This window comes from Pan paniscus, chromosome 16 (genome assembly GCF_029289425.2).
Source record: "Pan paniscus chromosome 16, NHGRI_mPanPan1-v2.0_pri, whole genome shotgun sequence".
Classification (NCBI taxonomy): domain Eukaryota; kingdom Metazoa; phylum Chordata; class Mammalia; order Primates; family Hominidae; genus Pan; species Pan paniscus.
Window position 1 is genome coordinate 10,091,692 of NC_073265.2, and position 15,161 is coordinate 10,106,852.

Genomic DNA, 15,161 nt, shown 5'->3' on the forward strand with positions numbered 1-15,161 from the left:
AAGACACGGGGGAGAACGGGGACTCAGGAAGGAGACTCCAACGTGCCCCATAACCAGGGATCCGGAGCCCAGATACCAAGCCAGCACAGGGAGCCTGGGCTGCCTCACGGAGGAGCGCAGAGATAGGGGTGGGCCCACCAGATGCCCTTCAGGGCCTCAAGGTCTCCAGCCCAAAATACATTTACTCTGTCAGGGACCTCAGAATCCCAGCATCCTCTTCCAAACTCTCACCTAGGCTGGGCCTCAGCGTAATCCTATTGAGCATGATTTTTAAGTCATCACCTCTCTTCAGGACAATATAAGGTTCTCATAATCGACCTAACCCAGGGTATCCCCCTCCCTGCACATGCATCCAGCAGGACCCAGATGGGCTCACCACAGCTCAGTGCAGGAGCCAAGGGTGCCAGAAGGGCCCAAGCTTCAGCGCACCAGGGGCTGGGCACCTGGCTGACTGACATTGGCCCAGTGACAGCAGGCCCAACACAAGTTTTCCTCTGGGGTCGCCATATGGGGAGACAGGAGGAAGACACGTGTCCAAACTGACCTCTATGTGGGGAAGGGGGTCAGCAGTGCCATCTCACCGTTGCTCACCCTCCATGGACACATGTGATGAGTTCAATGTGAAATACTGACTCATCAAGTACACGGAGCACCTTTGGCCCTCCCTTCCACCGATCCCGGAGAGGACAGGGCAGGTGGGTCACTGGGCTTGAGCAAAACATCTAGGCTGTGCCATACTACAGGCCCCAAGAGCACCTCCACTGTTCAAAATGGCTCCCCTGCATGATCCCAGGGCTGCCCTGGGGCCAGTAGGCACAGAGCCGGGCCACCAACCAGGTCACAGCCAACCAAGGAAGCTGGCCCAGATGTCACACTCTGCTGAAGACCTGGTAGTTGCCCAGCCTGCCCCTGGGCATGGCACGCTTGTCCAGGCACCCTCTCCAAGCATGCAACAGAAATCATAGCCTGGAGCTGCAGTGCTACGTGCTTTCTCTCGTGGGTCCCCATCCATACTCTGCACACCTCCCACACAGAGCCAGCAACACTTGGCCAATCAGGAGACACATGGTGCCCTCTGCTTTGCTTGGACCCAAGACCCTGCCACCCTGGATGTGACCCCAAAGCTCAGAAGAAGCTTGAGTGACAAATTCCCGGGACATGTCCCTCAACAGCAGGCCTTCCCACCTCAGGAGGCCACCCTTCCAGACATTTGATGTTGGAAAAAGGGTGACCCCCAGTGGGATTCGGGCTCTCCTTTGGCCCAATGCCCACGGGTCCCAGTGCTGACCTGCAGCACCACCAGGTGCCGGCCAGAACTCTGCCTTCACCCAACCCCAGGGAAACAATGCCACCCCCCAACCAGGCTCCAGGAGACCCACTGGGATGGCCCATTTCTCAAGAGGGACCGTCCCATTCAGGGGCATGGTGGGGTGCGATCCTTGAATCTCCGTGAACAAACCCAAGAGGTCCATTTGTGCATCACACGCCAGGCACCGAGAGCTCCCATGTGACCCCTGTGGCGCCCCGGAGGCTCTCAGTCGCCCTCATGTGGCCTGGGCAATCCTTGAGGTCTGACCCAAGCACCGATTCTCAGCTAGGAGCTGCCTTGTGTGGGGCTGAAAAAAACCCTTTCCTGCCTGGACCACCATCACCCTTGCAGGGCTTCAGGGAAGGTGTCCCCCTTGGGTCTGATTCCCCAAAACGCCGCCCTCCTGGAGAACCTATGCCTCCCCGGTGGGAATTCAGGTGGGCTCCCTGAGAAAACCCTTATGGCTGTAAGGCTGACCCTCGGCGACCCATGTGGCCTTGCTCATGACCCATGACCCCAGCAGGATCCACTCACCTATACCGGTCAATGCCAAGTGGCCTGCCTGGGCAGAAGCACTCACTGAAAGACACAAGGGGAGAACAGGGGCTCAGGGAGGAGCCACCAACGTTCCCTGGCCCAGGGAACCAGAGTGCCAACAGAAAGCCCACAGAGGGAGCCTGGACTGCCTCATGGAGGAGCACAGAGACAGGTTGAGCCACCTCCAGGTGCCCTTCAGAGCCTTGAAGTCTCCAGCCTAAAATACAAGGGCCCTGCCAGGGACTTCGGGATCCTACTGTCCTCTTCCAAAATTCTCAACTAGGCTGGGCCTCAGCGTAATCCTATTGGGCATGATTTTTAAGTCACCACCTCTCTTCAGAACAATATAAGGTTCTCGACATTGACTGAACCCAAGGCACCCCCTCCCTGCACATGCATCCAGCAGGACCATGATATACTCACCACAGCCCAGTGCAGGAGACCAGGATGCCAGGAAAGGCCTGAGCTTCAGTGCACCAGGGGCTGGGAAACTGGCTGACAGACACTGGCCCAGGGCCACTGGGCCCAATGCAAATCTTCCTCCAGGCTCACCATCTGGGGGGACAGGAGGAGGATATGTGTCCAAACAGGGCCTCACATCTCCATGTGGAGAAGGGGGTAAGGAATCCCCTGTAATGGGTTCTATGTGGAACACTGACCCATCACAGATGCAGGGCACCCTTGGCCCTCCCCATCACCAAACCCTGAGAAACAAGGCAGGCTGGTCATTGGGTTTGGGCCAGATACCTGGGCTGCGCCATACTTCCGTTCCGGAGAGCACCTCCACTGCCCTCACCAGCTCCCCCGCATGATCCCAGGGTTGCCCTGTGACCACTGGGCATAGGCCATGGCCACCAACCCGCTCCCAGCCAACCAAGGAGGGTAGCCTGGAAGCTATGCACCGTTGCAAACCTGGCAGTCACATAGCCTGCCTCTGGGCGTGGTGGGCACCCACTGAGGAGCCCTCCCCAAGTGTGCACTGAAAATTACAGCCTGGGGACCCGGGCCATGAGCTTTCACTGGTGGGACCCCATTCATATCCCACACCTCCCAAACACAGATCTGGGCCACACTCGGCCAATCAAGGGCCACATGGTATCTTCTCGTTTCCTTGGGCCCAAGATCCCGAGACCCTGGAGGTGACCCCTTGGCTAAGAAGCCGGGGTGGCAAATTCCCGGTACAACACCCTAGACAGTGGACCTTCCCACCTCAGAATGCCACTGTTACTGCCACTCAAACATGGAGAACAGGTGACCCCCATGGGACATGGGATGCCCCCTTAGCCCAAAGCCCATGGGTCACAGGACTGGCCTGAAGCACCACCAGGAGCTGGCCAGATCTCAACCTTGACCCAACCCATTGAAACTGCACCACCCCTGACCAGGCTCAATACGTGCCACTGGGATGGCCCATTGTTCAACAGGATCAGCCCCATTCAGGGCCACAGGTGGGATGAGATCTTTGAACCTCCATGGCCCGACCCCATCACCACCCCCCCAGGAACATGCCCGGGGACCGAGAGCTCCCAAGTGAAACCCGTGGCACCCTGGAGCCCTTCTGGCCCGCCTCATGTGGCCTGGGCAGTCCTCAAGGCCTGACCTGCACACCAAGTCTCAACTGGGCGATGTCCTGCATGGGGCTGAAGGAACCCTTTGCTATCTGGACCACTGTCATTCCTGCAGATCTTCAGGGAAGGCATCCTCCTCAGGTAAGATTCCCAAGGAAGCCGCCCTCCTGGAGAAACGATCCCTCCCTGATGGGAATTGGGGTCAGCTCCCTGAGGAAACCCTCATGGCCTGAAGTCTGACCCTCGGTGAACCCATGCCCATGATGCCAGCAGGATCCACTCACCTATGTTGGTCAATGCCAGGAGGCCCCCCCTTGGCAGAAGAGCTCACTGAAAGACACAAGGGGAGAACTGGGGCTCAGGGAGGAGCCACCCACGTGCCACTTCACTGGGGAACAGAAAGGCCAACACCAAGCCCGCACAGGGAGCCTGGGCTGCCTCACAGAGGAGTGCAGAGACAGAGTTGGGCCTCCCCCAGATACCCTTCAGGGCCTCCAGGGCTCCAGCCCAAAATACAGTGGCCCTGCCGGAAATCTCGGGATCCCAGCATCCTCCTCCAAATTTCTCACCTAGGTTGGGCCTCAGCGTAATCATTGAGCATGGTAATTTTAAGTCATCACCTCTCTTCAACACAATATAGGGTTCTCATCATTGACCCAACCCAGGGCACCCCCCCTGCCCACACATGCATCCAGCGGGACCCGGATGTGCTCACCACAGCTCAGTGCAGGAGATCAAGGGGCCAGGAAGGGCCTGAGCTTCAGTGCACCAGGGGCTGAGCACCTGGCTGACGGACACTTGCCAGGGTCCATTGGTCCTGACGCAAGTCTTCCTTCAGGTTCACCATCTGGATGGACAGGAGGAGGACATGTGTCCAAACAGGGCCTCATACCTCCAGGTGGGGAACGGGGTAAGGGATACCCATGTGATGGGATCCATGTGGAACACTGACCTGTCACGGATACAGGGCACTCTCGGCCCTCCCCATCACCAAACCCTGAAAAAACAGGGCAGGTGGATCACTGGGCTTGGGCAAGACCCCTGGTCTTCATGCTACTGCAGACCTTGAGGGCACCTCCAGTGCCCCCTCTGACTTCTCCTTCACATGATCCCAGGGCTGCCCCAGGACCACTGAGCATGGGACAGGGTCACCGACATGCTCATGGGCAACCGAGGAGCCTGGCCCAGAAGCCATGTGCCACCGTGGACATGGAAGTTGCATAGCCTGCCGCTGGGCATGGTGGGCACCTGCCCAGGCACTCTCTCCAAGCCACACCTGAAATCACAGCCTGGAGTACCAGGGCCATGTGCTTTCTCTGGTGGGTCCCCATCCATGCCCCACACATGTCCCAAACACAGAGCCGGGCCAACCTTGGCCAATCCTGGGCCACATGGTGTCCTTTCCTTTCCTTAGGCCCAAGACCCTGCCACCCTGGACATGACCCCATGGCACAGAAAGAGTCTGGGCAGCAAATTCTCGGGATAGGACCATCAACAGCGGGCCTTCCCACCGCACATTCCACTCTTCCAGCCACTCACCCATGGGGAAGGGGTGACCTCCAGCAGAACACAAGTTGTCGACTTGGCCTAAAGCCCACGAGTCCCAGGTCCGGCCCACAGCCCCACCAGGCACTGGCCAGAGCTCAGCCTTGACCCAAACCCAGGGAAACAGCACTGCCCCCCACCAAGCTCAAAGAGGCACCATGGGATGGTCCATAGCTCAACAGGGTCAGTCCCATTTTGGGACATAGTTGGGTACAATCCTTGAATCTCCACGGCCCAACCCCATAGGCTCATTCAAGCACCCCTCTCCAGGGAAAGAGAACTCTTGCATGACCCCCGTGGTGCCCCGGAGGCCCTGTGGCCCCCGTCATGTGGCCTCGGCAATCCTCGAGGCCTGACACATGCACTGAGTCTCAGCTGGGAGCTCTCCTGCACGGGGCTGAAGGAAGTCTTTCCTGCCTGGACCACTGTCATCCCTGCAGGGCTTCAGGAAGGCAACATCTTGGGTCCAGTTCCCAAGGAAGCCGCCCTCCTGGAGAAACCATCCCTCCCCGGTGGAAATACAGGTTGGCTCCCTGAGGAAACCCTCCTGTCCTAAAGACTGACCCTTGGTGACCCCACGCGGCCTGACTCATGGCCCATGACACCAGCAGGATGCACTCACCTACGCTAATCAAGGTGAAGGGACCCTTCTGAGCTGAAGAGCTCACTGAAAGACACAAGGCAAGAATGGGGACTCAGGGAAAAGCCACCAATGTGCCCTGGCCCTGGGAAACAGTGCCAACACCAAGTCCGCACAGGGAGCCTGCTGTGCTTCACGGAGGAGTGCAAAGACAGGGTTGGGTCCCTGTGAGAGGCCCTTGAGGGCCTCCAGGTCTCCAGCCCAAAATACAGTGGCCCTGCCAGGGACCTCGTGATTCTCAGTGTCCACTTCCAAAATTGTCACCTAGGCTGGGACTCAGCGTAATCCTATTGAGCATGATTTTTAAGTCATCACCTCTCTTCAGGACAATATAAGGTTCTCATCATTGACCCAACCCAGTGCACCCCGCTCCCCATGCATACATCCAGAAGAACCCGGATGGGCTCCCCAGCTCCATGAAGGAGACCAGGGTGCCAGGAAGGGCCCAAGCTTCAGTACAACAGGACCTGGGCACCTGGTTGATGGCCTCTGGCCGGCGCACAGAAGGCCCAGTGCAAGTCTTCCTCCAGGCTCACCATCTGGGGGGACAGGAGGAGGGCCCATGTGATGGGATTCACATGAAATACTGACCTGTCATGGACACAGGATACCCTTGGGCCTCCCCGCCACCGAACCCTGGAAGGACAGGGCAGGGAGGTCACTGGGCTCGGGAAAGACGCCTGGGATGTGCCTACTGCACACCTCAAGATAACCTCCCCTGCCTACACTGGCTGCTCCACATGACCCCAGGGCTGCACAGAGATCACTGGACACGGGCTAGGGCCACCAACCAGCTCACAGCCAACAAAGGAGGCTGGTCCTGATGCCATGCACTGCCGCAGACCTGGTAGTTGCATAACCTACCCTTGGGCATGGTGGGTGCCCAACCAGGCGCCCTCTCCAAGTACGCATCAGAAATCGCAGCCTGGGGCTCCATGGGCCCGTGCTTTCTCTGGTGGGTCCCCATCCATGCCCTGCACACCTCCCAAACTCAAAGCCAGGCCATACTCGACCAATCAGGGGCCACATGGTGTCTTCTCTGCTCCTTGGGCCCAAGACCCCACCACCTGGAGGTGACGCCATGGCTCAGAAGCAGCCTGGGGAGCAAACTCCCAGGACAGGACCCTCCACAGCAGGCCTTCCCACCTAAGGAGGACATGCATCCTGACACTGAAACTCAGGAAAGATGTGACCCCCAGCAGAACTCAGGCTGCCGACCTGGCCCAAAGCCCACAAGTCCCTGGGCCAGCCTGCAACACCATCAGGTGCTGGCCAGAGCTCAAGCTTCATCCATCCCCACTGAAACAGTGGCGCCCCCACCAGGCTCAATGTGGAGCCACTGGGATGGCTCATTGCTCAAAAGCATCGGTCCCATTCAGGGCCACGGGTGGGCGCGATCCTTGAAACACTGCAGCCTGACCCTGTGGGCCTGATCACTCTGTCACCACCCCCACAACAAGCCTGAAGACCGAGAGCTCCTGCATGACCCCTGTGGTGCCTCACAGCCTGTGTGGCACCCCGCATGTGGCCTTGGCAGTTCTTGAGGCCTGACCCATGCACAGAATCTCATCTGGGAGCTGCCTGCCCTGCAGGGGCTGAAAAAACCCTTTGCTGCTTGAAACATCATCACTTCTGCAGGTCTTCAGAGAAGATGTCCTCCATGGGTCCGATTCGAAAGAAAGTGGCCCTCTGGGAGAACCCATCCCTCCCCAGTGGGGATTCCCCTGCTCCCTGAGGAAACTCTCCTGTCCTGAAGGCTGACCTGGAGTCCCCACATGGCCTGGCTCATGGCCCATGACACCAGCAGGTTCCACTCACCTATGCTGGTCAACGCCAGGGGGCCCACCTGGGCAGAAGAAGTCACTCAAAGACACAAGGGAGAAAGGGGACTCAGGGAGGAGCCGCCAACCTGCCCCGCCCCTGGGGAATGGGACTCTGACACCAAGCCCACACAGGGAGCCTGGGCTGCCTCACCGAGGAGTGCAGAGACAGGGCTGGGTGCTGCCAAGATGCCCTTCAGGGCCTTGAGGTCTCCAGCCCAAAATACGGTGGCCCTGCCAGGGACCTCAGGATCCCAGCGTCCTCTTCCAAAATTCTCCCCTAGGTTGGGCCTCAGCGTAATCCTATTGAGCATGATTTTTAAGTCATCACCTCTCTTCAGAAAATATAAGGTTCTCATCATCTACCCAACCGAGGGCAACCCCCTCCCATGCATGCATCCAGTGGGACCCAGATGGGCTCACCACAGCTCAGGGCAGGAGACCAGGGCTCCAGGAAGGGCCTGAGCTTCAGCGCATCAGGAGCTGGGGACCTGGCTGACAGACACTGGCCCAGCTCCATTGGGCCCAATGCAAGTCTTCCTCCGAGCTCACCATCTAGGACAGGAGGACACATGTCCAAGTAGGGCCTCATGCTTCCATGTGGGGAAGGTGGGTAGGGGATATCCATGTGATAGGATCCATGCGGAGCACTGATGTGTCACGGAGACAGACATGGACCACCCTTGGCCCTCCCAGCCACCCAACCCTGGAAGGACAGTGCAGGTGGGTCACTGGTCTCACGCAAAAAGTCCAGGCTGCGCCCTACTGCAGGTCCTGAGAGCACCTCCACTGCCCTGCTGGCTGCCCTGCACAATGCCAGGTCTACCCTGAGACCACTGGGCACAGGCCAGGGCCACCAACCAGCACATGGCCAACCAGGAGGCTGGCCCGGATGCCACGCGCTGCTGCAGACCTGGCAGTCGAGAGCCTGCTCCTGCCCCTCTCCAAGCACACACTGGAAATCACAGCCTGGGGCTCCAGGGCTATGTACTTTCTTTGATACATCCCCATCCACACCCTGCACACCTCCCAAACACAGAGCTAGGCCACACTCAACCAATCTGGGGACACATGTTATGCTCCTCTTTCCTTGGACCCAAGATGCTGCCACTCTGGAGGTGACCTCATGTCTCAGAAGCAGCCTGGGTGGCAAATTCCCAGGACAGGTTGCTCAATAGCAGGACTTCCCACCTTAGGAAGCCACCACTCCCGCCATTCAACCTCCGGGAAGGGGTGACCCCAAGCATGACACAAGCTGTCCCCATGGCCCAAAGCCCATGAGTTCTAGGGCCAGCCTGCAGCACCACAGGCACTGGCCAGAGCTCAGCCTTGACCTAGCCCCAGGGAAACAGCACCACCCACCGTCAGACTCAAGGAGGTGCCATTGGGATGGCCCATTGCTCAACAGGGTCAGTCCCATTCAGGGCCATGGGTGTCCTTGAAACTCCGTGGCATGACCCCCAAGGACCCAATCGCCTACCCCTCTCTGTAGACCCCCCGTAGCGCCCCGGAGCCCCTGTGGCCACCTCATGTGTCCTGGGCAGTCCTCAAGGCCTGACCGATGCACCAAGTCTCAGATGGGAGCTGCCTGCTTGGTGTCGAATGAACCCTTTCCTGCCTGGACCACCACCACCCCTGCTGGGCTTCAGGACAGGCGTCCTTCTTGGGTCCGATTCCCAAGGAAGTGGCCCTTCTGGATAACTCATCCCCGGTGGGAATTCAGGTCCACACTTTTAGGAAACTCTCATGGCCCGAAGGCAGATGCATGGTGACCCCACTTTGCCTCGCTCATGACCCATGACCCAAAGAGGATCCACTCACCTATGCCGGTCAATGTCAGGGGGCCCAAATGGGCGGAAGAGCTCACTGAAAGACACAGGGGAGAATGGGGGCTCTGGAAGGAGGTGCCCACATGCCACGCCCGGGAACCAGAGCGCCAACACCAAGGCCACACAGGGAGCCAGGGCTGCCTCACGGAGGAGCACAGAGACAGGTTGGACCCCCTCAAGATGCCCTTTAGGGCCTTGAGTTCTCTAGTCCAAAATACAGTGGCCCTGCCTGTGAACTTGGGATCCCAGCATCCTCTTCCAAAATTTTAACCTAGACTGGGCCTCAGCGTAATCCTATTGAGCATGATTTTTAAGTCATCACCTCTCTTCAGGACAATATAAGGTTCTCATCATCGACACAACCTAGGGCACATCCCTCCCTGTGCATGCATCCACTGGGACCCGGATGTGCTCACCACACCTCGGTGCAGGAGACCAGGGCGTTGGGAAGGGCCTGAGCTTCAGCACACTGGGGGCTGGGGACCTGGCTGACGCACACTGGCCCAGAGCCATGGGGTCTTCCTCTGGGCTCACCATCTGGTGAGATAGCTGGAAGATGGGTCCAAACAGGGCCTCACCCTGCAATGCGGGGAAGAGAGTGGGGAGTGCCGGCTCACACATGCTCTCCCTCCATGTACCCATGTGATGGGATCCAGGAGGAACGCTGACCTGTCATGGACGCGGGGGACCCTTGGCCCTCCCTGCTACCGAACCCTGGAAGGAAAGGGCAGGTGGTTCACTGCGCTCAAGCAAGAACACCTGGGCTGTGCCCTACTGCAGGCCCCAAGAGCACCTCCACTGCCCATGCCGGCTCCCCTGAACAACCCCAGGGCCGCACCAGGACCCCTCGGCACAGGCCAGGGCTATCAACCAGCTCATAAGCAATCAAGGAGGCTAGCCCGGATGCCACGAACTGCTGCAGACCTGGCAGTCACATAGCCTGCGCCTGGGCATGGAGAGGGTCCACTCAGACGCCCTCTATAAGCACGCTGGAAATTGCATCCTGGGGCCCAGGGCCACGAGCCTTCTCTGGTGGGTCCCCATTCATGCACCACATACCACCCAAACACTCTCCACATTCTCAGCCAATCAGGGGACACATGATGTCCTCTCCTTTCCCTGGGCTCAAGATCCCGCCTCCCTGGAGGTGAACCCATGGCTCAGAAGCAGCCTGGACAGCAAATTGGTGGGACAGGACCCTCAACAGTGGGCCTTTCACCACAGGATGCCTGCCACCCTTCCGGCCACTCCACCTCTGGGTAGGATGACCTCCAGAGGCAGGCGGGCTGCACCCTTGGCCCAAAGTCCACAATTCCCAGGGCCAACCACCAGGTGCGGGCCAGAGCTCAGCCTTGACCTAACCCCATTGAAGCCACGCTGCCCACACCAGGCCCAAGGAGGCACCAGTGGGACAGCCCATTGCACAACAGGGTTGGTCCCATCAGGGCAATGGGTGGGGCCTGACCCTTGAATCTTGGCCTGAATCCATAAACTCGATCACCCACACCCTGCTGCCATCCCACCACCCCCAGCAAGCCTCAAGGATGGAGAGTTCCTGCTTAACACCTGTGGCCTCCGGAGATCCTGTGGAACCCCTCATGTTGCCTGGGAGTCCTCAAGCCCTCACCCGTGCACCGAGTCTCAGCTAGAAGCTGTACTGCATTGGTTTGAAGGGACCCTTTCCTGCCTGGACCACCGTCACCCCTGCACAGCTGCAGGGAAGGCATCCTTCTTGGAACCAGTTTCTATGGAAGACACCCTCCTGGAGAAACCATCCCTCCCAGTGGGGATTCAGGTCAGCTCCCTGAGGAAACCCACATGGCCTAAAGGTGACCTCCGGCAACTGTACGCACCCTGGCTCATGGACCAGGACGCCAGCAGGATGTACTTACCTATGCCCATCAAGACCAGGGGAACCACCTGGGCAGAAGAGCTCACTGAAAGACACAGGGGAGAACGGGTACTCAGGGACAAGCTGACAGTATGTCCCATCCCCGGAGAACGGGAAGGCCAACACCAAGTCCACACAGTGAACGTGGGTTGCCTCACGGACAAGCACACAGACAGGTTTCAGCAGCCCTCAGACACCCTTCAGGGCCTCAAGGACTCCAGCCAAAAATAGAGTGGCCTGGCTGGGGATCTCAGGATCCGAGCATCCTCTTCCAAAATTCTAACCTAGGCCAGGCCTCAGCATAATCCTTTTGAGAATGATTTTTAAGTCATCACCTCTCTTCAGGACAATATAAGGTTCTCATCATCGACCCAACCCAGGGCACCTCCCTACCCGCCCATGCATCCAGCAGTCCCCGAATGGACTCACCAAGCTCAGTGCAGGAGACTAGGGCAACAGGAAGGGCCTGAGCTTCAGCACACCAGGGGCTGGATGCCGGGCTGATGAACACAGACGTGGGGCCAGTGGCCCCAATACAAGTCCTCCTCCAGGGCCACCATCTGGGGGGACAGGAGGAGGACATATGTCCAACCAGGGGCTCATGTGGGAAAGGGAGCAAGGGGTGCCTGTTCACACATGCTCTCCCTCCATGGACCCATGTGATGGGATCCAGGTGAAACAGTGACGGTAATGGACCCAGGGAAACCTTGGCTCTCCCCACCACCGAACCCTACAAGCCTGACCACATGGGCCTGATTGCCCACCTCTCTCTGGGGATGGAGAGTCCCCCTCATAATCCCCGTGGCACCCTGGAGCCCTTGTTGCCCCACTCATTTGGCCCGGGCAGTCCTCAAGGTCAGATGCAGGCACCGAATGTCAGCAGGGAGCTGCCCCACATGAGACTGAAGGAAAACTTTCCAGCCTGGACCACCATCACCCCTGCAGGGCTTCAGCAAAGGTGTCCTCCTGGGGTCAGATTCCCCAGGAAGCCACCCTCCTGGAGGACTAACACATCCCTCCACGGTGGGGATTCAGGTTGGCTCCCCGAGGAAATCTTCCTGCCCCGAAGGCTGACCCTCAGTCACCCCATGTGGTCTGGCTCATGGCCCATGAACCCAGCAGGATCCACTCACCTATGCTGGTCAATGCCAGGGGACCCGCCTGAGAGAAGAGCTCACTGAAAGAATCAAGGGGAGAACAATGGTTCAGGAAGGAACCAGCAACCTGACCCGCCCCCAGAAAAGCAGAGTGCCAACACCAAGCCCACACAGAGAGCTTGGGCTGCCTCACAGAGGAGTATAGGGACAGGGCTGGGTCCCCCAGATACCCTTCAGGGCCTCCAGGTCTCCAGCCAAAAATAAAGGGGCTCTCCTGGGGACCTCGGGATCCCAGCATCCTATTCCAAAATTCTAACCTAGGCCGGGCCTCAGCATAATCATTTTGAGAATGATTTTTAAGTCATCACCTCTCTTCAGGACAATATATCATCATCGACCCAACCCAGGGCACCTCCCTCCCGACCCATGCATCCAGCAGTATCCGAATGGGCTCACCAAGCTCAGTGCAGGAGACTAGGGCAACAGGAAGGGCCTGAGCTTCAGCACACCAGGGGCTGGACGCCGGGATGACGGACACTGACGTGGGGCCAGCGGCCCCAGTATAAGTCCTCCTCCAGGGCTGCCATCTGGGGGTACAGGAGGAGGACATATGTCCAACCAGGGGCTCATGCCTCCAGGTGGGGAAGAGGGTGGGGGTGGGGGGTGCCAGTTCACTCATGCTCTCCCTCCGTGGACCCATTTGATGGGACCCATGGGAAACACTCATGTGTCACAGACACAGGGGACCCTTGGCCCTCCCTGCTAGGGAACCCCGTGAGGACACCGCAGGTGGGTCACTACACTCGGGCAAGACACCCAGGCTGCACCCTAAAGCAGGCCTCCAGAGCAGCTCCACTGCCCCCACTGGCTGTCCCACACAACCCCAGGGCTGCACCTGAACCCCTGGGAAAGGGCCAGGGCCACCAGCAGCTCACGGACAACCAAGTAGACAGGCCCAGACACCACATGCCGCCGCTAACCTGACAGTTGCACAGCCTGACCCTGGGCGTGGAGGAGGCCCAGGACCGTCTCCAAGGATGCACTGAGAAATTGCAGCCTGGGGCCCGAGGGCCATGTATTGTCTCTGGTGGGTCCCTATCCATGCCCCACACAACACCTCCCACACAGACAGCAGGGCCACACTCAGCTAATTGGGGAAACACAGTGTCCTCTCCTTTCCTTGGGCCCAAGACCCTGCCACTCTGGAGGTGACCCCATGGCTCAGAAGCAGCCTGGATGGCAAATTTCCAGGACAGTTCCTTCCACAGCGGGCCTTCCCATTTCAGGAGGACGCCCTTCCATCACTCGCCCACAAGGAAGAGGTGACCCCCAGCGGGACACAGGCTGCACCCTGGGCCCACAGCCCACTAATCTCAGGGCCGGACTGCACCACCATCAGGTGCTGGCCGGAGCTAGTCTCGACCCAACCTCAGGCAAACAGCGGCACCCCACACCCGGTTCAAAGTGGCACCCCTGGGAGGCCCCAATGCTTAACAGGGTCGGTTCCATTCAGGGCCATGGGTGTGGTGTGATCTTTGAATCTGGGGCCCGATCCCGTGGGCCGAATCGCCCACCGCTCTTTGGGGTCGCAGAGACCCTGCGAGGCCCCTGTTGTGCCCCAGAGCCCTTGTGGCCCCCCTCATGTGGCCTGGTCATCCTAGAGGCCTAACCCAACCACCGAGTCTCTGCTGGGCGATGCCCTGCCTGGGGCTGAGGGAACCCTTTCTTGCCTGCACAACTGGCAACCCTGCAGGGCTTCAGAGAAGGCATCTTACTTGGCTCAGATGCACAAGGAAGCTGCCCTCCTGGAGAACCCATCCCAGGTGGGGATTCAGGTCGCCTCCTGAGGAAACCCTCATGGCTCAAAGGCTGACCCTCGGCAACCCTATGGTCTGGCTCATGGCCCACGAACCAAGCAGGAGACACTCACCTATGCCGATCAATGCCAGGGAGTCTGCTGGGCAAAAGAGCTCACTGAAAGACACAGGGGAGAACAGGGGCTCAGGAAGGAGCAGCCAAAATGCCCTGCCTCCAGGAAAGCAGAGTGCCGACACCAAGCACACACAGGGAGCTTGGGCTGCCTCACGGGGGAGTGAAGAGACAGGGTTGGGCCCCCACGAGATACCCTTCAGGGCTTCCAGGTCTCCACCCCAAATTACAGTGGCCCTGCCAGGGACCTCATTGATTCCCAGTGTCCTCTTCCAAAATTGTCACCTAGGGTGGGCCTCAGCGTAATCCTATTGAGCATGATTTTTAAGTCATCACCTTTCTTCAGGACAATATAAAGTTCTCATCATTGACCCAATCCAGGACACATTCCTCCCCACACATGCATCCAGAAGGACCCGGATGTTCTCACCACAGCTCAGTGCAGGAGACCAGGGCGCCAGGAAGGGCACGAGCTTCAGTGCACGGGGTTCTGGCATCTGGCTGACGGACATTGGCTTGGGGCCAGGGGACCCAAGAAGAGTCTTCCTCCAGGTTCACTATCTGGAGGGACGGGGGTCAGGTGTCCAAACAGGGCCTCACATCTCCATGTGGAAAAGGGAGCAAGGGGTGCTTGCTCACACATGTCCTCCTTCCATTGACCCATGTGATGGGACCCATGTGAAACAGTGACGGTAATAGACCCAGGGAAACCTTGGCTCTCCCTGCCACTGAACCCTACAAGCCTGGCCCCATGGGCCAGATCGCCCACCTCTCTCCGGGGATGGAGAGTCCCCCTCATAATCCCTGTGACACCCTGGAGCCCTTGTTGCCCCACTCATGTGGCCCGGGCAGTCCTCGAGGTCAGACGCAGGCACCGAATGTCAGCAGGGAGCTGCCCCACATGAGACTGAAGGAAACGTTTCCGGCCTGGAACACCATCACCCCTGCAGGGCTTCAGTGAAGGTGTCCTCCTGGGGTCAGATTCCCCAGGAAGCC

The 15,161-nt window shown here is 59.0% G+C and overlaps 1 long non-coding RNA gene, 8 other non-coding genes and 1 pseudogene across 27 annotated transcripts in view; all 10 read right to left on the minus strand.

Moving 5' to 3' along the window:
* Positions 1–238: 238 nt before the first annotated feature.
* LOC112437281 (small nucleolar RNA SNORD115) lies at positions 239–320 on the minus strand. The gene has a single exon (XR_003025916.1). It is a non-coding gene; the product is annotated as a small nucleolar RNA SNORD115 (small nucleolar RNA).
* A 1,812-nt stretch (positions 321–2,132) lies between these two features.
* LOC112437292 (small nucleolar RNA SNORD115) lies at positions 2,133–2,214 on the minus strand. The gene has a single exon (XR_003025925.1). It is a non-coding gene; the product is annotated as a small nucleolar RNA SNORD115 (small nucleolar RNA).
* A 1,776-nt stretch (positions 2,215–3,990) lies between these two features.
* LOC112437289 (small nucleolar RNA SNORD115) lies at positions 3,991–4,072 on the minus strand. The gene has a single exon (XR_003025923.1). It is a non-coding gene; the product is annotated as a small nucleolar RNA SNORD115 (small nucleolar RNA).
* Positions 4,073–4,129: 57 nt separating this feature from the next.
* The window catches only part of LOC103784572 (uncharacterized), a 40,596-nt gene continuing 29,564 nt past the window's right edge, over positions 4,130–15,161 (minus strand). For 12 of the 19 annotated variants that reach the window (XR_008621154.2, XR_008621151.2, XR_008621160.2 and 9 more), the window contains 10 exons: positions 14,596–14,726; positions 14,167–14,210; positions 12,693–12,823; positions 12,273–12,316; positions 11,569–11,699; positions 11,141–11,185; positions 9,665–9,827; positions 7,843–7,974; positions 6,191–6,235; positions 4,130–4,261 (listed from right to left, as the gene is read on the minus strand). This is a non-coding gene — a long non-coding RNA (uncharacterized LOC103784572). The other 7 variants (XR_010110047.1, XR_008621147.2, XR_008621157.2 and 4 more) reach the window with 7 other exon arrangements.
* LOC112437255 (small nucleolar RNA SNORD115) lies at positions 5,871–5,952 on the minus strand. Its single transcript, XR_003025891.1, has one exon. It is a non-coding gene; the product is annotated as a small nucleolar RNA SNORD115 (small nucleolar RNA).
* Positions 7,707–7,787, minus strand: LOC112437283 (small nucleolar RNA SNORD115). The gene has a single exon (XR_003025918.1). It is a non-coding gene; the product is annotated as a small nucleolar RNA SNORD115 (small nucleolar RNA).
* LOC112437272 (small nucleolar RNA SNORD115) lies at positions 9,527–9,608 on the minus strand. The gene has a single exon (XR_003025908.1). It is a non-coding gene; the product is annotated as a small nucleolar RNA SNORD115 (small nucleolar RNA).
* On the minus strand, positions 11,431–11,512 carry LOC112437280 (small nucleolar RNA SNORD115). The gene has a single exon (XR_003025915.1). It is a non-coding gene; the product is annotated as a small nucleolar RNA SNORD115 (small nucleolar RNA).
* Positions 12,561–12,636, minus strand: LOC112437290 (small nucleolar RNA SNORD115; annotated as a pseudogene).
* Positions 14,458–14,539, minus strand: LOC112437258 (small nucleolar RNA SNORD115). Its single transcript, XR_003025894.4, has one exon. It is a non-coding gene; the product is annotated as a small nucleolar RNA SNORD115 (small nucleolar RNA).